General features: G+C 39.3%; 1 protein-coding gene and 1 non-coding gene across 2 annotated transcripts in view; both read left to right on the forward strand.

Moving 5' to 3' along the window:
- Positions 1–4,318: 4,318 nt before the first annotated feature.
- The window catches only part of LOC124713981, a 43,996-nt gene continuing 21,386 nt past the window's right edge, over positions 4,319–26,928 (forward strand). Inside the window, exon 1 of the mRNA XM_047242986.1 lies at positions 4,319–4,448. The gene's annotated coding sequence lies outside the window, so the exon portion shown is untranslated. The remainder of the gene's footprint in view (positions 4,449–26,928) is intronic.
- Trnal-caa lies at positions 20,781–20,855 on the forward strand. The gene has a single exon. It is a non-coding gene; the product is annotated as a tRNA-Leu (tRNA).

Raw genomic sequence — 26,928 nt, forward strand, 5'->3', positions numbered from 1 at the left:
CTTTTTTAAAGAAACAATGGTTCGTAACAGACTAAATAATGACCCAGGTAACTTAGTAATAAACGCAATCTGACTTTGGTATGAGAAAAAAGTTGAAAGAACAGCATGCGCTTAAGTTGGATCGCGTAACGGGAAATATCAGGCACAGCTTTAGAAACGGAACATCACTGAACATGAATATCACTTACAAGATACTAGCAATATCAAGAGTGTAGTAGTGAGTAGCTTATAGCTGATTACTGTGGAATAAGGATGAAGACCTCATACTGTACTCATAGTGGCCAAACATGAAACACTCGATATCCACTGGCAATGTGACTTAGAGTCGGCTGAATCATGTTATAGTTTGAAAGATTTGAACATGCACCGTTTGCCAAGAGGTGTTAGGAACCTCAAGATAGTACACTATTCGAGGTAGTTGGTGAAACATGAACAAACACACTTTTGAAGGATCATGCATAGCAACCCTCCAAACAGCGTCCGCTGATATGACCTACCTTTTTAGCTAAAAACGCATGCATCAGAACAGGGTTACATATTGTTAGAAACAGGGGATGCTATTTATAAAATGAAGTACCCTGTGAAATTCATCATATACAACGACAAGCTGAGAGAAAGGTGGCGCCTCGTTAACAGGCGATCACGAAATGGCGGCAGACGAAGGTTATGGCAAAGTCCACTTAAGGGGGTAGGACGTCAAACGGGCCGACTTGGAGCAGGAGAGGCACCACAGGACATTTTAATTTCCACTGTCTATACTTTTAGAAATAAATTCGTAAAACTTTGTCAGCATGACCAGGAAGGATTCAGAATTCAAACTCATAGCAGTGGAAGTTCGAAAACGTAACAAAGTAATTTTTTTACATGTAAAATTTCATCATTTTTTTTCACTTACTGATGGCAGCATTTGTTGCTATAGGTACACTTTTCTTCATACGTAAGCGAGATGGTTCGATGAATTTTGCACAGCATACAAACCATACTTAAAGGTGTATGAAACTCTAGAATTTTCCAAATCTATTAAAAACTGTGGTAAAAATTGAGGTAATTAACTACAAAATTTGTGTTTTTTCTAAACATGAAGTTTAAAATACATCATTCGTTTTTACATAAATTAAATAAATTCTAGAGTTTCATACACCTGTAAGTATGGTATGTATGCTGTGCAAAATTCATCGAAGAATCTCTGTAACTTATGAAGAAAAGTGTACCTATAGCAACAAATGCAGCCATTAGTAAGTGAAAAAATGATGAAATTTCACACGTAAAATAAAATTATTTTGTTATGTTTTCGAACTTCCACTGCAATGAGTGTGAATCCTGAATCCTTCCTGCTGATGCTAACAAAGTTTTATGAATTTATTTGTAAAAGTATAAACACTGGAAATTAAAATGTCCTGTGATGCCTCCCCTGCTCCAAGTCGGCCCGTTTGACGTCCTACCCCCCTTAAATACCCAGTAAATGATCAGGAAGTTTGAAATGAGAAACAGAATATAAACTTAAATTATATAATTGGTTAGAAACCGAGTCAACATAACACATGATTCCTTTTCATCAAAAACGCATGTCAAACACGACTGCTTGTCACCATAAAGACACGTCAAACACAAAATGGATATATCAGCACCACGTAAACTTAAATTCCGTACATGACGCGAGGAAAAATCGTTGAATAAACTGAAGGAGATAGTGACTGAGTTGACTGCAGAATGTGTCTGCTGTTGTGGTCTTCAGTCCAAAGACTGGTTTGATGCAACTCTCCATGCTAATTTATCCTATGCAAGCCGTTTCATCTCCGATTTACTACTGGAACATACAGCCTTCTGAACTTGCTTGCTGTATTCAGCTCTTGGTCTCCCTCTACAATTTTTACCTTCCACGCTAGCCTGCAGTACTAAATTGGTGATCCCTTGATGGCTCAGAATGTGTTCTACCAACCGATCCCTTTTTGTAGACAAGTTTTGCCACAAATTCCTCTTCTCCCCAATTCTATTCAGTACCTCCTCATTAGTTGCATGATCTATACGTCTAATCTTCAGCATTCTTCTGTAGCACCACATTTCAGACGCTTTTGTTCTCTTCTTGTCTAAGCTGTTTCACTTCCATACATGGCTACACGGCTACACTCCGCACAAATACTTTCAGAAAGGGCTTCCTGACTCTGAAATCTATACTCGATGTTAATAAATTTCTCTACTTCCGCAACGCTTTTCTTGCCATTGCGAGTCTACATTTTATATTCACCCTATTTCGACCGTCATCAGTTATTTTGCTTCCCAAATATCAGAACTCATTTACTATTTTAAGTGTCTCATTTCCTAAAAATGGCTCTGAGCACTATGGGACTTAACATCTGTGGTTATCAGTCGCCTAGAACTTAGAACTACTTAAACCTAACTAACCTAAGGACATCACACACATCCATGCCCGAGGCAGGATTCGAACCTGCGACCGTAGCAGTCGCACGGTTCCGGACTGAGCGCCTAGAACCGCTTGGCCACCGCGGCCGGCCTCTCATTTCCTAATCTAAGTCTCTCAGCATCAACTGATTTAATTCGATTACATTCCATTATCCTCGTTTTGCTTTTGTTGATGTTCATCTTATATCCTCCTTTCAGGACACTGTCTTCCAAATCCTTTGCTGACAGAATTACAACGTCATCGGCAAACCTCAAAGTTTTTATTTCTCCTCCCTGGACTTTAATTCCTACTCCAAATTTTTCTTTTGTTTCCTTTAATGCTTGCTCAGTATACAGATTAAATAACATAGGGGATAGGCTACAACCTTGTCTCACTCCCTTTTCAACCATTTCTTCCATGTAATAGTCTCCATGTAATAGTCTCTATATTTCTCTTATAATTACTATCTGGTTTCCGTACAAATTGGAAATAGCCTTTCGCTCAATGTATTCACCCCTGCCACCTTTAGAATCTGAAAGGGAGTATTCCAGTCAACATTATCAAAACCTTTTTCTAAGTCTACAAATGCTGTAAACATAGGTTTGGCTTTCCTTATCCTGTCTTCTATGAGATGTCGCAGGGTCAGTATTTCCTCGCGTGTTCTGGGATCCAAACTCATCGTCCCTGACGTCGGCCAATCATAATAGGGATGAAATTTATTTCGACCATACTATTCGTGCAATTTTTACAATTCTAGTACATGTTACGAAACAGGTATTACGTCATGTTATGAGTATTTTGATAGGTACTAAGAACATATCACTACGCTTGTAAATGCATTGGGCGGCCATTGTGGAAAATCTACCTTATTACTCTCCAAGTACAAATTAATTCCAGTACCCAGCTAGTCATACTCATATGCAGATTGTCCCCCCCCCCTCTACCTATTTTACTCTAAAACGTTTTAGGACGTAATCAGTATAAATTCTTTTAACATATTATAAGAAATAATGCAGAAGCACTACAATCTCGAACCATCCCGACAGCTACTCACGGACTAACTGATCGTTAGAAAAAATATCTAATGTTTCGATAGTGACTCATTTAATTCATAAACAGCAATTTATCTTTGATAGTCTTTTACTCAGTTTGGCACAGCTAGCATTTGTGCCACTTGTACTCTCAGTCCTTCAATAGATATGAAAAAAAAATGAACGTCGAGACCATATAGAAACACCGATGTCTAAAAATATTTTGGCATCATTCTGATATATGATTTCAGAGTATATGGATCTCTGACATGCTGAAGGGTCTGGTTTTAGCTGATTACCCTTGATAGGCCTTAATTGTAACATGCAAATAATAGAAACTCTTCAGAAAATATAAAGGGGATCATTACTGGAAAGTGGACCTTTGTGATTGCTTTTACGGTTTGTAAAGACTGCGTCATTTTCGCTGTTCCCGTACAAACGAAGACTATTACATACGCTTCTTATCGCCGCGGAGTCACATAATAATGCGAAACGACACAAGACACCGGCATGAGTTGTTCTCTTGTGTTTTAAATCGTATAATACACTTCAGCACTTGCTGAGGATCGTACTGATTTTTGTCTGTATGTTTTTACCATGAACACAAAGCGAGGAGAAAGGTGGGGAACAGACAAGAACTACAACAAACAGCGTAATCAATAAATCAGAAGAAGGTACACCGCTTATCACTGTGACAACTACGTCTCGCAACAAACGCCTGAGAATAGGAGCGCTAATACGTTTACAACTGCCATCATAAATCTGGGGCGGGCCGGGCCGGGCGTGTACCGCGCTACGTAACTCACGTGCAGTTGCCGGGAGGTGGCGACCAGTTTTGAGTTAGGTCGTGTCGAGCAGCAAGAGTAAGTTCACTCCGAGCTTTGCCTCTGGTTTACGCGTTTCTTTTGCGCCCACGTGGACGGAGTGATGTAATCGGTTCATCAGCTTTCACGACGTGTTTGTCATAAGCAGTGTTACAGTGCATCGGGATCACGAGAATCCTACAGCATCAACAGGTACTGGAGATGCGGAGTGCGTAGTAGTGTTACTCAGGCTCACCTTCACACCTTTGCCTTGATATACAGGTAACAGCTTACAAGGGCTCGTGTCTGACGTCGAACCATCGCTTCAGATACGAACATATAAGTGTACTGTATCAAAAAGATTTTCAGAATTACTGAGTGATATCGTGCAGTGGGAAAATTATGTCGATGCAGGGACTTCGAACCCAGTATGTACAGAAGGATTTACGTTTTGCATTGTTTCGTCAAACTTTTCACGTCACACGTCATACGGCATCACGAGAGAGGTTTTCGAAACTAGTTTTTGCTCTGTTTATGATGATTTCTCTGTCGACGACATTGTACGATATAAAAAGAGTTACAGAAATTATTCCTTAAAATAGAATTATTATAGGGCTACTGAATTTATTACAGTCTATGTCTATCGTTACGTGAATGAATTGTAGCAGCATATCATCGTAAGAACATGCACATGTTATAAGTTACAAGCGAACGGTGGTCAATGATTTTTGTAGTTTGTGGTTCTGCCCCTGTCAGTACTTGGTAGCAGTAAGCGTAGTCTAGCGGGTTGACTGCCCTTCATTATGTTTAAGAACCTAAAAGTTTGACTGATGTGAAAACATAGACACAACAATTTAATGTTTATTATTGAGCGTAGAAAATCTCTCAAGCGATTCTATAACTGTAACCGTCGTACTTTTGATCGTCCTCGAATTAAAAAAAAATCTTTACAGTTTGTAACGCGCGTGTCACAGACTGATCGGTAGAAATATTTTAAAATTTAATTAAACGGTGACGCCAAAAGGTTCTTGACGTTGAAAATACATTTTAAAATTATCAGTTTACTTTTTTCGGTTTCCGTACCTCAATCGGTAGAAAAGGAACCCTTCCTTATACCATCACTTCTTTAGCTTCAAATCAATGCAATAAGAAATATGGTCATTTACTTCACTTACTTTTGCGAAAACACTCATTTAAACCTATAGGGTACGTCCCGTTGACCTAGAATCGTGAAAGATTTCACAGAAAAAGTAAACGAAAAAACTGGAAAACTGTTAATCTGTAATTATATCAGATAAAAGATATTTTTTTGCTATCTGTTGGCTGCCTATTTGTGTGTCCGTCTTGTTAACACCCCTTTCTCTTATAACGGGTACAAGTATCAATTTGAAATTTGTGTCGAATACTAAAGTCTAGGGCTCCTTGACACTGTGAGTCAATGCAGTCAAAAGACACGACCATTTATGTCACATATTTTGATATTCACAAACTCACTCACCAAACCTATACATGAACTGTCTATATACATCATTAAGTTTGTACGGAACCGTCAGAGCGTGAGACTTAATCGCACTTGTCCGGTTTCATGTTTACAAAACTAAACCATTAAAATGTTCAAACTAACGTAACTGCTATATCGCTCTTCTAACTTAAATCTTTTATTATACCTGACACTGCCAGCGTAGTTGGAGTTGCTCCTTAAATATAGTGCTCTTAGGAAACCTTTTATTTGCCAAGATCGCAGGAAGGATACATCGATTACTAGTTTCGACTCGGTAAATGGTCATCGTCATATCACATCATAGGAACCAGTGTCTGCATCGATTACTGAAACAAGATACATCGTCACCATCAAGTTTGGAATTCCAAATAATTTGTGAATTTGGAATTGTAAACATGATTGTGACAAAGCATCTTGCTCAAACTAACGTAACTTGCTCAAACTAACGTAACTGCTATATCGCTCTTCTAACTTAAATCTTTTATTATACCTGACACTGCCAGCGTAGTTGGAGTTGCTCCTTAAATATAGTGCTCTTAGGAAACCTTTTATTTGCCAAGATCGCAGGAAGGATACATCGATTACTAGTTTCGACTCGGTAAATGGTCATCGTCATATCACATCATAGGAACCAGTGTCTGCATCGATTACTGAAACAAGATACATCGTCACAATCAAGTTTGGAATTCCAAATAATTTGTGAATTTGGAATTGTAAACATGATTGTGACAAAGCATCTTGCTCAAGTAATCGATGTAGACACTGCTTTCTGTTACGTGATTTGAAGATGGCCATTTAACTGGTCGAAATAGTAATCGATGTATCCTGCCTTGCGATTAAGTCAAATAAAAAATTGTGATCGACTGTATCTTCATTTCTTTCGTCCGTCTTCCGTCTCTGAATCACGTTTACGTACGTCGATTCCATCTACAATAACAGGGAATCTTAATTCTCGCAGAAGCTACTTTAGATCGGACTCAAATTGTTTATGTAGCTATCAAGTGATCTCTCGTCTACTCAATATGCCTGAGAAGTTTAACGTACCTGAAACATGTAAACAAGAGCAGATCCTAGACTTTTCCGAAAGAATGTACAGACAAACCGATACATGCTGCTTATCATTTCAACCTGCTTGGCTATACTCGACCCTTGGTCTCCCTCTAAAAGTTTTGCCCCCATACTTTCTTTCCAGTACTAAACTGGAGCAAGTTGTAATGCAACACGCTCTACAGTGTGTCCACACGTTGCCTTAACCTGCTCGAACACCAGATCTAATTCCATTCGAGCACATATGGTTCCTCCCATGAACCATGGACCTTACCGTTGATGGGGAGGCTTACGTGCCTCAGCGATAAAGATAGCCCTACCTTATGTGCAACCACAACGGAGGGTATCTGTTGAGAGGCCAGGGAAACCTGTGGTTCCTGAAGAAGGGCAACAGTCTAGATGATTGACTGATCTGAACTTGCAACATTAACGAAAACGGCCTTGTTGTGCTGGTACTATGAACGGCTGAAAGCAAGGGGAAACTACAGCCGTAATTTTTCCTGAGGGAATGCAGCTTTACTGTATGGTTAAATAATGATGGCGTTCTTTTGGGTAAAATATTGTGGAGTTAAAATATTCCCCCATTCTGTTCTCCGGGCGGGAACTACTCAGGAGAATGCTGTTATTAGCAGAAAGAAAACTGGCGTTCTATGGATCGGAGCTTGGAATGTCAGATCCCTTAATCGGACAGGTAGGTTAGAAAATTTAAAAAGGGAAACGGATAGGTTAAAGCTAAAGAGAATGGGAATTTTGATGGAAGGAGGAACAAGACTTCTGGTCAGGTGAATACAGGGTTATAAATACAAAATAAAATCGGGTAATGCAGGAGTAGGTTTAATAATGAATTAAAAACTAGAAGCAGAGGTAAGCTACTATGAACAGCATAGTGAACGCATTATTGTAGTCAAGATAGACACGAAGCCAATGCCTATGACAGTTGTACAAGATTATATGCCAAACAGCTTCGCAAATGACGAAGAGATTGAAGAAATGTATGGTGAAATAAAAGAAATTATTCAGATAGTGAAGGGAGATGAAAAGTTAATAGTCATAGGAGACTGGAATTCGATAGTAGGAAAATGAAGAGAAGGTAAAGTAGTACATGAACGCGGAATGGTGTTAAGGAATGAAAGAGGAAACCGCCTGGTAGAATTTTGCACAGAGCGTAACTTAATCATAGCTAACACTTGGCTTAAGAATGATGAAAGAATATTGTACACGTGGTAGACGCCTGGAGATACTGGAAGGTTTCAGATAGATTATATAATGGTTTTAAATTGTAAGACATTTGAAGGGGCAGATGTGGATTAAAACGGAAGTAACTGCAAATGGTGGAAATTTAGGGAGGTCGGTTATGAATAAATTGAAAGGACCAAAGGTTGTAGAGAGTTTCAGAGAGAGCATTAGGGAATGATTGACAAGAATGGAGGAGAGAGATACAATAGAAGATGAATGGGTAGCTTTGAGAGGTGAAATATTGAAGGCAGCAAAGGATCAAGTAGCTAAAAAAAAGGAGGGCTAGTAGAAATCCTTGGGTAACAGAAGAGATATCGAATTTAATTGATGAAAGGAGTAAATATAAAAATGCAATAATGAAGCAGGCAAAAAGGAATACAAATGTCTAAAAAATGAGGAAGGCAGGAAGCACAAAATGGCTAAGGAGGGATGGCTAGAGGACAAATGTAGAGGCATATATCACTAGGGGTAAAATAGATACTGCCTACAGGAAAATTAAAGAGACGTTTGAAGAGAAGAGAACCACTTGTATGAATATTAAGAGCTCAGATGGAAAACGATTACTAACCAAAGAAAGAGAAGTAGAAAGGTGGAAGGAGTTATAGAGGGTATATACAAGGGCGATGTACTTGAGGGCAATATTATTGAAACGGGAGCGGACGTAGTTGAAAATGAGGTGGGAGATATGATACTGCGTGAAAAATTTGACAGAGCACTTAAAGACCTAAGTCGAAACAAGGCCCCGGGGGTAGACAACAATCCATTAGAACTAGCCTTGGGAGAGCCAGTCCTGACAAAAAACCCTACCACCTGGAGAGCAAGATATATGAGACAGGCGAAATGCCCTCAGACATCAAGAAGAATATATTAATTCCAAACCCAAAACCAGCAAGTGTTCACAGGTGTGAAAATTACCGAAGTATCAGTTTATAAGTCACGGCCGCAAAATACTAACACGAATTCTTCGCAGACGAATGGGAAAACTGATAGAAGCTGACCTCGGGGAAGATCAGTTTGGATTTCGTAGAAATACTGGAACACGTGAGGCAATACTGACCCTAAGAAAAGGAAACCTACGTTTCTAGCATTAGTAGACTTAGAGAGAAAGCTTTTGACAGTGTTGACTAGCATACTCTCTTTCAAATTCCGAAGGTGGCAGGTGTAAAATACAGGGAGCGAAAGGGTATTTACAATTTATGCAGAAACCAGATGGCAGTTATAAGAGTCGAGGGGCACGAAAGGAAAGCAGTGGTTGTGAAGGGAGAGAGACGGGGTTATAGCCTGTCTCTGATGTTTTTCAACCTGTGTATTGAGCAAGCAGTAAGGAAAACAAAAGAAAAATTTGGAGTAGGAATTAAAATCCATGTAGAAGAAATAAAAACTTTGAGGTTTGCTGACGACGTTGTAATTCTGTCAGAGACAGCAAAGGACTTGGAGGAGCAGTTGAACGGAATGGATAGAGCCTTGAAAGGAGGGTATAAGATGAACATCAACAAAAGCAAAACGAGGATAATGGAATGTAGTCGTATTAAATCAGGTGATTCAGAGGGAATTAGATTTAGGAAATGAGACACTTAAAGTAGTAAATGATTTTTGCTATTTGAGGAACAAAATAACTTATGATGGTCGAAGTAGAGATGATATAAAATGTAGACTGGCAATGGCAATGAAAGCGTTTCTGAAAAAGAGAACTTTGTTAACATCGAGTATAGATTGAGGAGTCAGGAAGTCTTTTCTGAAAGTATTTGTATGGAGTGTGGCCATGTATGGAAGTGAAACATTTACGATAAATAGTTTAGACAAGACGAGAATAGATGCTTTCGAAATGTGTGCTACAGAAGAATGCTGAAGATTAAATGGGTAGATCACGTAACTAATTAGGAAGTACTGAATAGAATTGGGGAGAAGAGGCATTTGTCGTACAACTTGAGTAGAAGAAGCAATCTTTTGGTGGGACACTTTCTGAAGCATCAAGGGATCATCAATTTAAATAAACAGATTCAGAAATATGTAGGTTGCAGTAGTTACTCAGAGATGAAGAATCTTGCACAGGATAGAGTAGCATGGATAGCTGCATCAAACCAGTCTCTGGACTGAAGACCACAACAACAACAATGGGACGTCATCGGATGATAACTCCAGCGTCATCCACAAACAGTATTAACTGTCCGTATATTACTCGACCTACTTCAACACGCATGATACTATATTCAGGAAACTGACATCCGGAACATGTACAACGAAATGCTTGCACGTTTGCATGCTTGCATTCTATTTTCCGGAGGTTACACGGGTATCAACGTTTCACAATTGCAATGTCTGATCTCGCACTTACGTTAACCTGTGCCTTACAGTGTTAATCACTTAAATATGTGACCCATACAAATGTATTACCGAAATTTTGCTTCTCTGCATTAACAATTTTTTTGGTGCTCTGGTTCTTTTCAGTCAATGTATTATTTCCACCTTTCAGCATTCCCTTCTGGATTTCCATCTAAGTCCTTGATATTCATACAGTTGCATTCTTTTCCTCAAAGTTAGCTTTAATGATTCTTTTTGTAATATGTGTCTTTATCCTACTGATGCATGCTTGTACAGCCTTTCATTTATCTTCTAGTCATTCCTGCTTAGCAGTTTTTTAGTTTCTGTCAGTCTTATTTTTACAAGTATGTATTCTGTTTTGCCTGCTTCGTTTGCTGCATTTTTATATTTAACATCTGAAACTTCCGGCAATCGCTATTTCTTTCAATTTATCGCACTCTTATCTCCTTAATTTCCTACCTTTTTGACGTTTCTTCAGTTTCAGTCTGTAGTTCGTAACCAATAAATTGTGACCGGAGGTTACGTTTGTCCCTGGAAATGCCTTGAAAGCTGGTTTAGATATATAATCAGTCTGATACCTTTCAGTGCCTCGAGATCTCTTTAACGTATACAACCACCTGATATGATATTGAAACCAAATATTAGCAACGATTAAGTTGCGCTCTATGCAAAATTCTACCAGGCAGGTTTCCCCTTTCAGTGCCTTTCCCCAGCCCAAGTTCTATAATATTTTTTCTTCTCTTCATTTTCTTACTGCCGAATTCCAGTCCCTCATCACAGTTAAATTTTTGTCTCCCTAAACTATCTGAATAATTTCTTTTACTTCATCATACATTCTTTCAATCTTTTTATTATCTGTGGAGCCAGTAAACATATCAACTTGTACTGTTATGGTAGGTGTTGGCTTCGTGTCTATCTTAGCTACGATAATGCGTTCACTTTGTTGTTCGTAGTATCTATGTTATCTACGATAATGCGTTCACTATGCTGGTCGTAGTAGTTTACCCGTATACCTATTTTGTTATTCAGTATTAGCCCTATTCCTACATTACCCCTACTTGTAACCCTGTACTGACGCGTCCAGAAGCCCTATTCTTCTTGTCACCGCACTTCACTAAATTCCACTATATCTACCATCAACATATCCATTTCGCTTTTTAAATTTTCTTATCTACCTGGCTCACTCAGGAATCTATTATCCACGCTTTGAGCTGCAGACTGTCAGTTTACCTTTTTCTGATAACATCCCACTGAGCAGTGCCCGCTCGGAGATCCGAAGGGGGGAAATATTTTATCTCCGGAATATTTTACCCAAGACCACGCCATCATCATATAACATTAAAGCAGAGCTTCTTGTCCTCCGAAAAAATAATTACTGTACTTGGCCCTTGTTTTCAGCCCTTCGCGGTACCAGCACAGTTGGCTAATGTTACAATGCCTGATCAGTTAGTCGTTTACACTGTTTAAGTGTAATCATCAGTTGTGTGCTGCTGATGGCAAGTATTTAAGAAAGGTGTGCAGGTTCTAAGCGGCTGTATTACGTAAGATTCCGTCCACAATTGGATTTCTAACTAAGGAAATAATGCAAGACTGCATGATTTTTTAAATGATTCGTCCCTTTTACACATTTTTCGGAACTGGCAGTTATTGGGTATCATTACTGGCGACAAACTCGTATGACGAGGATATACAACTGATTCTATAATGTGTGATGGCCTCCGCAAGGGGACAGTTATTTTGGAAATTAGCGAAAGGCTCGTTTTGTACGCGTAACAAAATTATTGTTTTTGTTTCTGAACATGTAATACACTGTATCGTTGAATTTCTTCTGCTTGAGTATCTTTTGGAAAAGAATGTTAGACTAATGAGACTTTTACAGAATACTTCTGTTATTTTAAGAATTTAAGAGATCTTAGTATTGTTCTTAAGATACTCTAAAAAAATTTACGTACGACGCACACAACTGATGATTACACTTAATGCATAGGTCAATGAAGAGGAATATTTTATGGATTTTTCTACAAAATTCACTCAGGAGTTCAGTTGATCAATAAAAAGAAAGAGGTGGAACCTAGTCACAGTTAGTTTTGATTATGTTTATTACTGCACATGGTAATGATCATGAGAAGCTGTGGTTATCTCTGACCCGTGACAGCTAAAACAGCAGCAGGAAGAACGGCGATGTTTCTGTGAAATGTAACTGCTAATACTCATAAATATCACCCGAGATGTCTTTTAGTGGAAAGCACAGGTAACTTTAACACTAGAATTGCACTTTAAGTCTGGTTCACATACTCACAAAGGTCAAACTACGATTGTACTGCATTACTGATAGAAGACGACAGATATTTCAGATATTAATACAAGTCAGATTATACAGTGTGATCAGAGACTGTCTGAAAAGATTGTAAGGGTGTTTCGGGGAATGTCGTGCTGTGAAATAATTATTAAGAAAAAAATTGATACCTTATGCCGTGTCCGAGTTATTTAGCATTGAAGTAAGCCAATCAATCCGTTCCGTGCACAAATTCTAGCAGCCTAGCAGACATTGTTGCCAAACGTGTTTTTCGTTTGTTTCCTCAAACTGAACAAACTTAGCTTTTGATCACCTAGCTTAAATTCGTCATTTCCGAGAAAGGCACAATTCAACTGGTAATGAGCCTTTGAACAAGTGATAACTCATGGTCCCACAGACCTGTGTGTATTACCGTGTTTAATGGTGTGCAAGTGCTTGAATTTTCGCCTACCTGATTGCCTAACTTCAGTGCTATTTAACGGGGAAACAGCCCAAAGTAAGGAATTCCTTTCTTAACAGTTAATTCCCAGCACAACCACCCCTGAACACCTTTGCAAGCTTTTGAGACTGTTGCTGACCACGCTGTAGATGCATATGAACAGAGCGGACTTTCTGTAGTTTTATTATCGTGGCAGGCAGTCACATAGTTTGAGGTCGCAAAAATTAAAATTAAACTGTACTCAATGATACCTTAGGAAGCATGGAGTATCCAGCAATGCTTTCTTAGTGTATTCATGCCGGCCGGTGTGGCCGTGCGGTTAAAGGCGCTTCAGTCTGGAACCGCGTGACCGCTACGGTCGCAGGTTCGAATCCTGCCTCGGGCATGGATGTGTGTGATGTCCTTAGGTTAGTTAGGTTTAATTAGTTCTAAGTTCTAGGCGACTGATGACCTCAGAAGTTGAGTCGCATAGTGCTCAGAGCCATTTGAACCATTTAGCGTATTCATATACTAGAGGTATACTATAATTCCCTGCGATCGACTATGAATGATCTGACAAGTGCGATTCTGTATACTATGGCGGACCGTTAAACGTGCTTGCCTAATTTAGCGTCTTGTCATGGGCGAGAAAGGTATAGTTTAGTAGCAGTAGTCGCACAGAGCATAACATGTAGAAGTACAGTTTGCGGCTTTTGTATTTTGTCTAGCTTCTTATATGGTTACATATGGTTGTTTCTGTAGATTATGTAGTTTATCTGATCGCACCGCATTAACGACCGACTTTTCCTAGGTAACTGTTTTATGCAGTAAACATATTGGGCTCAGTATTAGTAAATTCGCTGTCCAGACCACGTACAGGTAAAGTTAGTAGTTTTAGAATTCTAAGCAGTTCGTCAATTACGGATTTTTGACAGGCATTCCAGTGCATAAGCACGTGCAAAAAGATTCAGTGCAAGGCAAAAATTCTTCAGAAGAAAGAAGGCCCAAAAAGGAATTTAGCTGATGTGACAAAGAAAGGATCATCAAACGCAAAAAAATTAAGGGCACTAGTAAGGACGCTTTGCGTGACATATTCATTGAAGTTTAGTGAGTTTGTGACGATATAGGGACGTTCGCATACGATAGAAATAATTGGGTGACTAGTTCACATCATTCACCACATCATATTTAGTTAAGTTAGAACAAAAGTCTAAAACTTGAATATCTGCAAATTACGTATTTATTAGTGCGAGCTATCGTTCAAACAATAAACTTGAATTACAGATTTTTAATTTTACGTTAAAATTATTTGAATCGTGTTGTAAATGCGTGATAAGTCTTATCCACATTGTCTCTACACGCCACACTTTTCCAATTGGTCACTGCACTGCAGATTATAAATCACTTTAGAGTTTATCTGAGGCTCAAAAACATGTAAATGATTGTCGTATAACGACGTGTACACGTGTCCTCCCCAAGCCCACACCACAGTGACAACAGCGTATTCATGATCGGCGATATCTGCTCTGCAGTTATCCACTGCCTACGCACAGGTCTCACACAACTACGTCCAACAAAGAAATAGTACGGTCCCAGTACGAGAGGAAATTTTCTTCCTTTGAAAGGTTGAAGAAGTGGCTACATTCAACTCCTGGTCACTAAACCGAGCACTAATGTCGTGAATGTAATTCCAGATTTCTACCCAGTAACCTTATTTTTAATTTTTTAATTTCACTTATTTATTTTGTTATGAAGTACTGGTAGATGTTTGTCATCTGCTGGAAGGAATCAATGAAGCTGATCGTACTTGGTCTGCCTCTAAAGAGCAATACTCTAGGTACCTTCCTTTACTTCTTCGTGTGTTGGAAACAATATGAAGGCTGCACTGAGGTAGATAAACACTACGATAATCATTAAAGGCTTGTGATAGTTTCTCGTCTCAAAACAACTCACATGCTATTTCCCCTAATTAATCGTCAGGAAAGCAATTTGGAAATCCCACGTAGTCTCCAGGGATCACCAATGTGTATCTGACATGCTTCGAGTTCCTGACTGTGCCATGAATGGCTATTCATAATCTTGAATGTGAGTGTGTGCGGATGCAAAAAAAATGGTTCAAATGGCTCTGAGCATTATGGGACTTAACATCTGAGGTCATCAGTCCCCTAGAACTTAGAGCTACTTAAACCTAACTAACCGAAGGAGATCACAAACATCCATGCCCGAGGCAGGATTCGAACCTGCGATCGTAGCGGTCGCGCGGTTCCAGACTGTAGCACTTAGAACCGCTCGGCCCGTGCGGATGCAGTAGCAAGTACTATGTCAAATCGTGAAACTGATACCTAACGGATGATCGTGAAAAATAATATGTTTAAGTTCAGCCGGAGACAATTCTCTCTCAATCTATGATTGGCACACCTCAGTTGTGAACTATTAGACAATCCTTATCGGCTCAGCAACTGGCATGCGTTTATCCCTTTGATGGCGTTTATTCTATCTGATCCACATTTTCTGTATTCTATTGCTACGAACTTTATACAGATAGCAAAATCAGTTTCCAGTAGCTTGGGGGGGGGACGACGACGACGACGACGACGACGACACGAACAGCCGCTATACTAACGGAGTGGGTCAGTATACTAATAGAAAATGGTTCAATCTGACATGTCGGAACCCACCCTGAAATTTTTTATGCAGGAGGAATCCAACCAAATAAATACAATGTCAGAATTTTAGCTGCTATGAACGCAATGCAAGTATTTTTAAAAGCTGTTGAAGTTACCCGAGCACCTAAACCATTAAAAAAAGTCACATATTATTAATTTTCTTAATAAGAGGCAGTTCATATTGAAAGCTAAACTGTCACATACGTAATTATTACAGAGGTGACTTGCAGAGGAAAGTACGGTAAATCTAGGCAGTGTTTGATGTTACATTACAGACGACTTTCATCAATAGTGATTTTAATTTAATGAAATGAAATATTTCTTACACATACATCATTTTATAACTTTTTCTATAGCATAGTTCTTACGATAATTTTTGAATGATGTATATTTCAGTGATAATGGAACAGTTTCTTGTTTATTCCACCGAGATGTCACAATGAGGCGAAGTGTCATTTGAATGACGAAAACAAACATTTTCCTTACATTAGATATACATGACGAAAGAAAAATTAATGCTTCCATGTACCACAGCAATCATTAGTCTTATTTATACGGATTTGCTGTGTAGTAAGAAATGATCCTGGACGTTTATATGATTATTGTACTGCATGCAGAGGGTGATTATTGCACAAATGACTGAAATTTGGGAATACTGTTCTCCTAATAAACCTAAAATGACATGAAGCTATCGGAAGTCATGTTGTCGACAACTTCCTTAAAAATAATTTCTTCAGTCGAAAAAATTCTTTATTGGGAGTCACACTGATTGTTCCGTGTGAAATATGAATTGTATCAAAATCGTTTCGTTTACCTCTTGCACGACAGAGGTATCGTTATGTCCAGGCCAAGCGTCCAACATAAGCAACGAATTAATTTCCACAACTGGTTATAAACCATTTGGAATGAAATGTTAAAAATTCTTTCCTAATTAGTTAGTTCGTTACATGTTCCATAGATAATTTGAATGATACATTTATCGAAATAATGTGGAACGAATCAGTTTATAGGATACGTACATATGGTCAGTGTTAACGTTAATGAACATATTATTATTTTATCTCTACTCATGCAACTACATTTAACAATGAGATTTTTATTTTTTTCCATTTATTTTTCTACCAGTTTTTCAGTACAAATTCGTCGACGGAGTAGAAGGACCTGTCCAGGAGAGATGATTTTAAATTGAATTTAACACTTGCTTCGTCAGCTGGAAGACATTATGTTTTACTGGGCAAATGATGAAAAAAAGTTTTTTTTGAGTACTGAAAAGCTCAGTAATATGCTTCTTCCAGTTCAAATTTGCATCAATATGTAAACATAAAAATTTGAAGCGTTCTACTGTCTTACACCAATTGTTGATAAGACCATTTGTTGTTGTTGCTGTTGTGGTCTTCAGTTCAAACACAGGTTCGATGCAACTCTCTATGCTGCTCTGTCCTGTTCAACTCTCTTTACCTCCTAGTAACAACTGGTACCTACATCCATCCGAATCTGATTAGTGTATTCATCTCTTGGTCTCCCATTACGACCCCCCTCCCCTCCCCCACCTCCCTGCCTCCGCGCTTCCCTGAAGTACTAAATTGGTGATCCCTTGATGCCTCAGAATTTGTTCTAATAACAAATCTTTTCTTTTAAGTCAGGTTTTACCACAAAATTCCCTTCTCCCCAATTCTGTTCAGTACCTTCTCGTTAGTTACGTGATCTATCCATCTAATCTACAGCAATCTTCTGTAGAGCCACAGTTCAAAAGCTTCTATTCTCTTCTTGTCTACACTGTTTCACCCCCATACGCGGCTACAGTCCACAGAAATATTTTCAGAAAGTGCTTCCTGACACTTAAATCTATACCCTATGTTAACAAATCTCTGTTCTTCAGAAACGCTTTTCTTGCCGTTGTCAGTCCACATTTTATATTCTCTCTACGTCCACCATCATCAGCTATTTTGCTTCCCAAACAGCAAAACTCATTTATTACGCTAAGTGTCTCGTTTCCTAATCTCCTGCCGTCAGCATCACCTGATTTAATTAGATTTCATCTTATACCCTCCTTTCAAGATACTGTTCATTCCGTTCAACTGCTCTTCCAAGTCCTTCGCTGATTCTGACAGAATTAAAATATCATCGGAAAACCTCAAAGTTTTTAATTCTTGTCCCTGAACTTTAATTCCTACTCCACATTTTTCTTTTATTTCCTTTACTGCTTGCTCAGTATACAAATTCAATAACATCAGAGATAGGCTACAAACCTGTTTAACTCTATTCTCAACCACTGCGTCCCTTTCGTGCCCCTCGGCTCTTATAACTGCCATCTGGTTTCCGCACAAATTCTAAATACCTTTTCGCTCCCAGTATTTTACCCCTGATACCCCCAGTATTTGAAAGAGAATATTCCAGTAAACATTGTCAAAAGCTTCCTCTAAGTCTACAAATGCTAGAAACGTAGGTTTCCCTTTGCTTAATATTTTATGAGAAGTCGTGGGACCAATGTTGCTTAGCATGTTCCTACATTTCTCCGTAATCCAAACTGATCTTCCTCGAGGTCGGCTTCTACCAGTTTTTTCATTCTTCTGTAAAGGATTCGTGTATTTTGCAAAAGTGATTTATTAAACTGATAGTCGGCACATGATTTCATTGGAATTGGAACTAAAGTATTCTACTTGAAGTTTGAGGGTATTTCTCCTGTCTCATACATCTTTCTCACCAAGTGGAGGAATTTTGTCATGACTGGCTCTCCCAAGGCCGTCAGCAGCTCTAACGAAATGTTGTCTATACCCGGGGCCTTGTTTCAAATGGCTCTGAGCACTATGGGACTCAACTGCTGTGGTCATAAGTCCCCTAGAACTTAGACCTACTTAAACCTAACTAACCTAAGGACATCACACACAGCCATGCCCGAGGCAGGATTCGAACCTGCGACCGTAGCGGTCGTGCGGTTCCAGACTGTAGCGCCTTTAACCGCTCGGCCACTCTGGCCGGCGGGCCTTGTTTCGACTTAAGTCTTTGTGCTTTGTCAAATTCTTCACGTAGTACCATATGGCCCTTCTCATTTTCCTCTACGTCCTCTTTCATTTCCATAATTACATCTCCCTTGTATAGACCCTGTACATACAACTTTCACCTTTCTGTTTTCCCTTCTTTGCGTAGAACTGGTTTTCTGTCTGAGTTATTGATATTCATAAATGTGTTCTCTTTTCTCGAATACTCTCTTTAATTGTCCTGTAGACAGTGTCTGTCGTACCCCTAGTGATGTATGCTTCTACATCCATACATTTGTCCTTTAGCCAATCCTACTTAGCCATTTTTGCACTTCTTGTCGATCTCATCGTATAGACTTTTGTATCCCGTTTCATTTTTATGCTTTCTCCTTTCATTGATTAAATTCAATATCTCTTGTGTTACCCAAAAATCACTATTAGTGCTCGTCTTTTTACCTACTTGATCCTCTGCTGCCTTCACTATTTCATCTCTGAAAACTACCCATTCATTTTCTACTGTATTCCTTTCCCCTGTTCGTTTCAGTCGTTCTCTAATTCTCTCTCTGAAACCCTATACAAGCTCTGGTTCTTTCAGTTTGTACAGGTACCATGTCCTTAAATTCATGTCTTTTTGCAGGTACGTCAGTTTTAATCTGCAGTTCATAAGCAGTAAGTTGTGGTCAGAGTCCACATCTGCCCCTGGAAATGTCTTACAGTTTAAAATCTGGTTCCTAAATCTCTGTGTAACTGTTATATAATCGATCTGAAACCTTCCAGTATCTCCACGACTCTTCCACGTATACAACTTTCTCCTAAACCAAGTGTTAGCAATGACTAAATTATGCTCTGTGCAAAATTCCACCAGGCGGTTTCCTCTTTCATTCCTTTCCCCAAGTTCATATTCACTTACTACTTTTCCTTCTCTTCCTTTTCATATTATCAAATTCCAGTCCCCCATGACAATTAAAGTTTCGTCTCCCTTAACTATCTGAATAATTTCTTTTATCTCATCATACATTGCCTCAATCTCTCACTCATCTGCGTAGGTAGTTGGCATACAAACTTATATTACTGTAGTGGGTGTGGGCTTCAGTGTCTGTCTTGGCTAAAATAATGCGTTCACTACGATGTTCATAGTAGCTTATCCGCGTTCCTACTTTTTTTATCATTATTATACCTAATTCTGTATTACCTCTATTTGATTTTGTATTCATAACTCTGTATTCACCTGAGCAGTAGTCTTGCTTATCCTGCCACCGAACTTCAATAATTCCCACTGTATCTATTTTTAACCTATTCATTTCTCTTTTTTAAATTTTCTAACCTACCTACCCGATTAAGTGATCTGACGTTCCGTACTTCGATCTGTAGAACATCAGTTTTGTTTCTCCTGATAACTACGTCCTCCTGAGTAGTTCCCGCCCTGAGATCTGAATGGGGGACTATTTTAACTCCGCAATATTTTACCCAAAACATGCCATCATCATTTAACCATACAATATAGCTGCATTTCCTCAGGAAAAGTTACAGTTCCAACTGTTTGCAGTACCAGCACAATAAGACCGATTTGGATAACGTTACAAGTCCAGATCACTCAGTCATCCAGACTGTCACCCCTGCAACTACTGGAAAGGCTGTTGCACCTGTTCAGGAACCACACGTTTGTCTGGTATCTCAACAGATACCCCTCCATTGTGGTTGCACACATAGTACGGCTATCTGTATGAATGAGGCATGCAAATCTCCCCACTAAAGACAAGGTCCATGGTTCATGGGTGGGGTGGGGGGGCTATTTGTTCTACAAAGTAGTGCGTTTTTTCAAAGTTGGAGGGAAGGGGGAGAGAGTTCATTTTCAGAGAATAGCTTAATAATTGATTAAAACTGTGTGCCAGACCGAGACTCGAACTCGGGACCTTTGCCTTTCACGGACAAGTGCTCTATCATCTGAACTACCCAAGCGAGACTCACGCCCCGTCCTCACTGCGAACCTTGCAGAACTAGCAGAAGAGCTTCTGTGAAGTTTGGAAGGTAGGAGACGAGATGCTGGCAGAAGTAAAGCTGTGAGGACGGGGCGTGAATCATGCTTGGGTAGCTCAGTTGGTAGAGCACTTGCCCGCAAAAGGCAAAGGTCCCGAGTTCGAGTCTCGGTCCGGCACACAGTTTTAATCTGTCAGGAAGTTTCATATCAGCGCACACTCCGCTGCAGAGTGAAAATGTCGTAGTGTCGCTTAATAATTCTTTGGAAAAAATTATTTACTAACTCTTCTATTGATTTCTCTCTAATGAGATTTATTATAACACTGATAAAGTCTGCAATAAGTACCAATTTTCCTTGTTGAATGTTATGTGCAAGGTCATACATGTATAAGGAATAGCACTGGTTCCAAAATTGAACCCTTAAGGACTCCATTTGTGACTCTTTTTTTTTTTTTACTCCAATCACTGAAATTTTGTATCTTTCAAACATGTCTGAATTATTCAGCACAATATTTTGCATTCTGTTTCTCAAGTATAATTCAAACGAGCTGTTTGTAAACCATCAATTTCATTTTCCAAGATTTTGATACATCGATAATAAGGTTACTGCCACTAAACAGTCCTTTCTTATTTTTGGTCCTAATATGCTTTGGGGTCCCTGAAGACACATATAAAGCTGCGGAAACAGTAACCCACTCGTAGTTGTCATTGTTTTTGTTGTGTATGAATGTGTCATAAATCGATTGCGCAACAGATCCTGTTTTCTTGGCCTCGAAATGATAAAGTTCGGTTTGCTCGCACTTCTTTTACGAAACCTGGCTGATCGGCGTGGGACAGAGCATATGTGGCGATAACCCCAAGCTTCGTCTTCATTTGAGTTATCAATTAATGGCGCCACCTCCACATTTCTATTTGAAATTAACTTCGTTGTTACTTAACTTCATATACGGTATAAGTTCTTGAAACTGCTTAACCATGTCGAGAGAACTTTGAAATGAGCAATTTTGATCTTAGTTGTGATTTGGAGGACCCAGTCTAGTAAATCACCATCTGTAACGCTGCATTGCCTCTCACGAGCACCTGGAAGACTCATCTAACGAACTGTTGTTCACGACATTTATTTAAGTTCAGGGGTGTATGTTGGTTATTAATGGGGATAATGGGACAGCATTGTGATACTTTACAGTAAATCTTTTGGACAGTTATTCTTATACAGTTTTACGAGTTCCATTTTGGAGCATATTTATTAGTTTGTGTGAGCCTTTCTTCCATTTATACATTCACGATCAGATTTTATGAGGCAAAACCGGGCTTGTACACTGCTTAACGTTAATCGTTAAACACAATGAGTATTATTTCAGTTTTATCTTCATTGTTAACACTTACACTACGGCAAAGGGAACTGTTAATTATTATGAACATTAAATAAGTTACTGATTTGAGTGAACAGTAACTGGGTCAATTGTATCAGAGAAACCGTCAACGAAAACTGAAATTCGCTTTACAAATTACGATCATGTCGAGTCGTGGCATCTGTTTACTGATACGTCGTCAACCCAGGATGTTGTTGTTGTGGTCTTCAGTCCTGAGACAGGTTTGATGCAGCTCTCCATGCTACTCTATCCTGTGCAAGCTTCTTCATCTCCCAGTACCTACTGCAACCTACATCCTTCTGAATCTGCTTAGTGTATTCATCTCTTGGTCTCCCTCTACGAATTTTACCCTCCACGCTGCCCTCCAATACTAAATTGGTGATCCCTCAGAACATGTTCACCCAACCGATACCTTCTTCTAGTCAAGTTGTGCCACAAATTTCTCTTCTCTCCAATTCTATTCAATACCTCCTCATTAGTTATGTGATCTACCCATATATTCTTCAGCATTCTTCTGTAGCACCATATTTCGAAAGCTTCTATTCTCTTCTTGTCCAAACTATTTATCGTCCATGTTTCACTTCCATACATGGCTACACCCCATACAAATACTTTCAGAAACGACTTCCTGACACTTAAATCTATACTCGATGTTAACAAATTTCTCTTCTTCAGAAACGCTTTCCTTGCCATTGCCAGTCTACATTTTATATCCTCTCTACTTCGACCATCATCAGTTATTTTGCTCCCCAAATAGCAAAACTCCTTCACTACTTTAAGTGTCTCATTTCCTAACCAAATTCTCTCAGCATCACCCGACTTAATTCGACTACATTCCATTATCCTCGTTTTGGTTTTGTTGATGTTCATCTTATATCCTCCTTTCAAGACACTGTCCATTCCGTTCAACTGCTCTTCCAAGTCCTTTGCTGTCTCTGACAGAATTACAATGTTATCTGCGAACCTCAAAGTTTTTATTTCTTCTCCACGGATTTTAACTCCTACTCCGAACTTTTCTTTTGTTTCCTTTACTGCTTGCTCAATGTACAGATTGAACAACTTCGGCGAGAGGCTACAACCCTGTCTCACTCCCTTCCCAACCACTGCTTCCGTTTCATGTCCCTCGACTCTTATAACTGCCATCTGGTTTCTGTACAATTTGTAAATAGCCTTGCGCTCCCTGTATTTTACCCCTGCCACCTTCAGAATCTGAAAGAGAGTATTCCAATCAACATTGTCAAAAGCTTTCTCCAAGTCTACAAATGCTAGAAACGTTGGTTTGCATTTTCTTAATCTAGCTTCTAAGATAAGTCGTAGGGTCAGTATTGCCTCATATGTTCCCATATTTCTAAGGAATCCAAACTGATCCTCCCCGAGGTCGGCTTCTACCAGTTTTTCCATTCGTCTGTAAAGAATTCGCTTTAGTATTTTGGAGCCGTGACTTATTAAACTGATAGTTCTGTAATTTTCACATCTGTCAACGCCTGCTTTCTTTGGTATTGGAATTATTACATTCTTCTTTAAATCTGAGGGTATTTCGCCTGTCTCATACATTTTGCTCACCGGATGGTAGAGTTTTGTCAGGAATGGATCTCCCAAGGCTGTCAGTAGTTCTAATGGAATGTTGTCTACTCCCTGGGCCTTGTTTCGACTTAGGCCTTTCAGTGCTCTATGAAACTCTTCACGCAGTATCGTATCTCCCATTTCATCTTCATCTACATCCTCTTCCCTTTCTATAACATTGCCCTCAAGTACATCACCCTTGTATAGTCCCTCTATATACTCCTTCCACCTTTCTGCTTTCCCTTCTTTGCTTAGAACTGGGTTTCCATCTGAGCTCTTGATATTCATACAAGTGGTTCTCTTTTGTCCAAAGGTCTCTTTAATTTTTCTGTAGGCAGTGTCTATCTTATCCCTAGTGAGATAAGCCTCTATATCCTTACATTTGTCCTCCAGTCATGCCTGCTTAGCCATTTTGCACTTACCGTCGATCTCATTTTTGAGACGTTTGTATTCCTTTTTGCCTACTTCATTTACTGCATTTTTATATTTTCTCCTTTCATCAAATAAATTCAATATTTCTTCCGTCACCCAAGGATTTCTACTAGACCTCGTCTTTTTACCTACTTGATCCTCTGCTGCCTTCACTACTTCATCCCTCAAAGCTACCCATTCTTCTTCTACCGTATTTCTTTCCCCCATTTTTGTCAATTGTTCCCTTATGCTCTCCCAGAAACTCTGTACAACCTCTGGTTTAGTCAGTTTATCCAGGTCCCATTTCCTTAAATTCCCGCCTTTTTGCAGTTTCTTCAGTTTTAATCTACAGTTCATAACCGATAGATTGTGGTCAGAGTTCACATCTACCCCTGGAAATGTCCTACAATTTAAAACCTGGTTCCTAAATCTCTAAATCCAGGATATGCACCTGCAATATTGTGCACGCACAGTCCGCTACAGTTCCGGTAGTTCTGTATACGTCTCCAAGCACCTGGCGAGTTACGAATTTGGCAGTATTTAACATTTTTCTTAAAAAAAAAATTGTTGTACATATTAGCAGTTAAAGTTTTGACGGGGTCTTTCTTTCGGTGTATTCTAGCTGTAAAAAAATCTCAGGGCGTGTTTCGTCGTGTCAGATTGAACCATTTCTTTGATACAGCTACGACGGAGAGAAAGCCATGTGGCTTTCGTCCGCCTACAGTGACCGTTCAAAATAAGCACTGCAACTGAAAATCTCACCAAATGTGAAATCTGCTCTGTAATATAGTATTTTACTGGAAAAAATTCTTAAAATTGTTGACATTTATCGTGAATTTTGTGGTTTATGCGGATCAAATGTGATGAATGAAAGTGTTGTGCGTGAGTGGTATCATTTGTTTGCGATTACATTGACGAATGCTCATGAAGATTACGAATGTAGCCGTCCATGTGTAGACAATAAGGATCTTGTACAGAAAACTAACGAAAAATATCATCAATACCTGCGTTTCATTATATGTAAACCGTCGAAAAACTTTCTAAAGATTCCTCCTAATGTTTTGCATGAAACTGTGATTAACGAATTATGCTAGTAAACACCCGATAACCACAAAATTGAACGGATTGCTGCTTTCCTGGGTTTTCGTTTTCCTTGCGAACAGAACAGTCACGACATTCTGGTTCCTATGCTATGGCGGAGACAGCAACAAAACAGCGCAGCAAATCTATATTGAGAAAAACAAATGGAAAGTTGGAAAGAATTTGCAGTCTTCAAAGAATGGTCTTACGACATTTAATTGCTTAGATATACGTAAAACAAAGCTGATACGTGTAATCTCAAACGATGGTATGACGTTGCTGCATGAAACTGTAACCTTGAAGGAGCGAAAGAAGTGACATCTTACAGGTGTGATACTTATTTACCTTCTAGGAGGCAGATAAAACACCATCAGGAAACGATGAAAGGCGGGCAGGAAGTGACAACTGAGATATGGCCTTCTCTTTGAGCACGTACTGTGGCCATCACTAGTCTCCTAGACATGATGAGAAATTTGTGTGCTTATTTTGTTGAGGGTATGCTTCAATGGTACTATAGCACTATAAGTCGTGCAGTCCATAAACATGGTGACCTTAGCAGATCGGTGATATCACTACCACGTTATGCGACTTAGCGCACTCAGAAGGTACGTTGGAATCCCCCGTGGTACAGTAAAGAGGATAGCACACTGTTGCAAAAGCAACGAAAAATGGCCTACCAAATTTAAAAGAAAGCGAAGTTTTACAGAAGCTCGAAATGTAGATCAAACTTCAGTGCGAGACGCTTTTCATACTTTCTCTAACGAAACTCTGTCTCGAAATCTGTAAGAAAGCCCGAAGAGATTCTGGTCTTATATAAAGTACACCAGCGAAAAAACACAATCTAAACCATCACTGGTCGTCAACACTGGTGACGTTACTGATGACAATGTCCCTAAATCAGAATTAGTAATTATGGTTTCCCGAAATTCCTTCGACAAAGAAGACGGAGTAAATATTCCAGAATTCGAACCAAGAACAACTTCCAGCACGAGTAACTTAGAAGTAGACATCTTCGGAGTACAAAGCAGCATGAATCACTTAAGAAAATCAAGGATTCCGGTCATGATTGCATACCAGTCAGTTTCCTCTCAGAGGAAGCTGATACAATAGCTCCATACTTAGCAATTTAGCAATCATACCAAGCGACTGCTCGTTGAAAGATCCATAGCTAATGACTGGAAAGTTCTACAAGTCACACCAGTACCCAAAAATGGAAGTAAGAGTAATCCGCTGACTTACATATGCATATCGCTAATGTCGATTCGCAGTAAGATTTTGGAACATATACTGCTTTCGAACATTATGTGTTATTTCGAAGAAAACGATTTATTGACTAACAGCCAACAAGGATTCAGAAAGTATCGTTCTTTTGAAACACAAGTAGCTCGTTCTTCTCAAGAAGTAATGAGTGCTATTGACAGAGGATGTCAAATTGATTCCATATTTTTTGATTTCCAGAGGCTTTTGATACTGTACCTCACAGGCGACTTCTAATTAAATTCCGCTCCTATGGAGTCTCGTCTCAGTTGTGCGACTGGATTCGTGATTTCCTGTCAAAAAGGTTACCGTTCGTAGTAATTACCTTTCGTAGTAACTGAGGGAAAGTCATCTAATGACAAAAAATGGTTCAAATGGCTCTGAGCACTATGGGACTTAACATCTGAGGTTATCAGTCGCCTAGAACTTAGAACTACTTAAAGCTAACTAACCTAAGGACATCACACACATCCATACCCGAGGCAGGATTCGAACCTGCGACCGCAGCGGTCGCGCGGTTCCAGACTGAAGCGCCTACAACCACTCGGCCACAGCTGCCGGCACTCAG

The sequence above is a fragment of the Schistocerca piceifrons genome, chromosome 1 (genome assembly GCF_021461385.2).
Source record: "Schistocerca piceifrons isolate TAMUIC-IGC-003096 chromosome 1, iqSchPice1.1, whole genome shotgun sequence".
In the NCBI taxonomy this organism is placed as follows: domain Eukaryota; kingdom Metazoa; phylum Arthropoda; class Insecta; order Orthoptera; family Acrididae; genus Schistocerca; species Schistocerca piceifrons.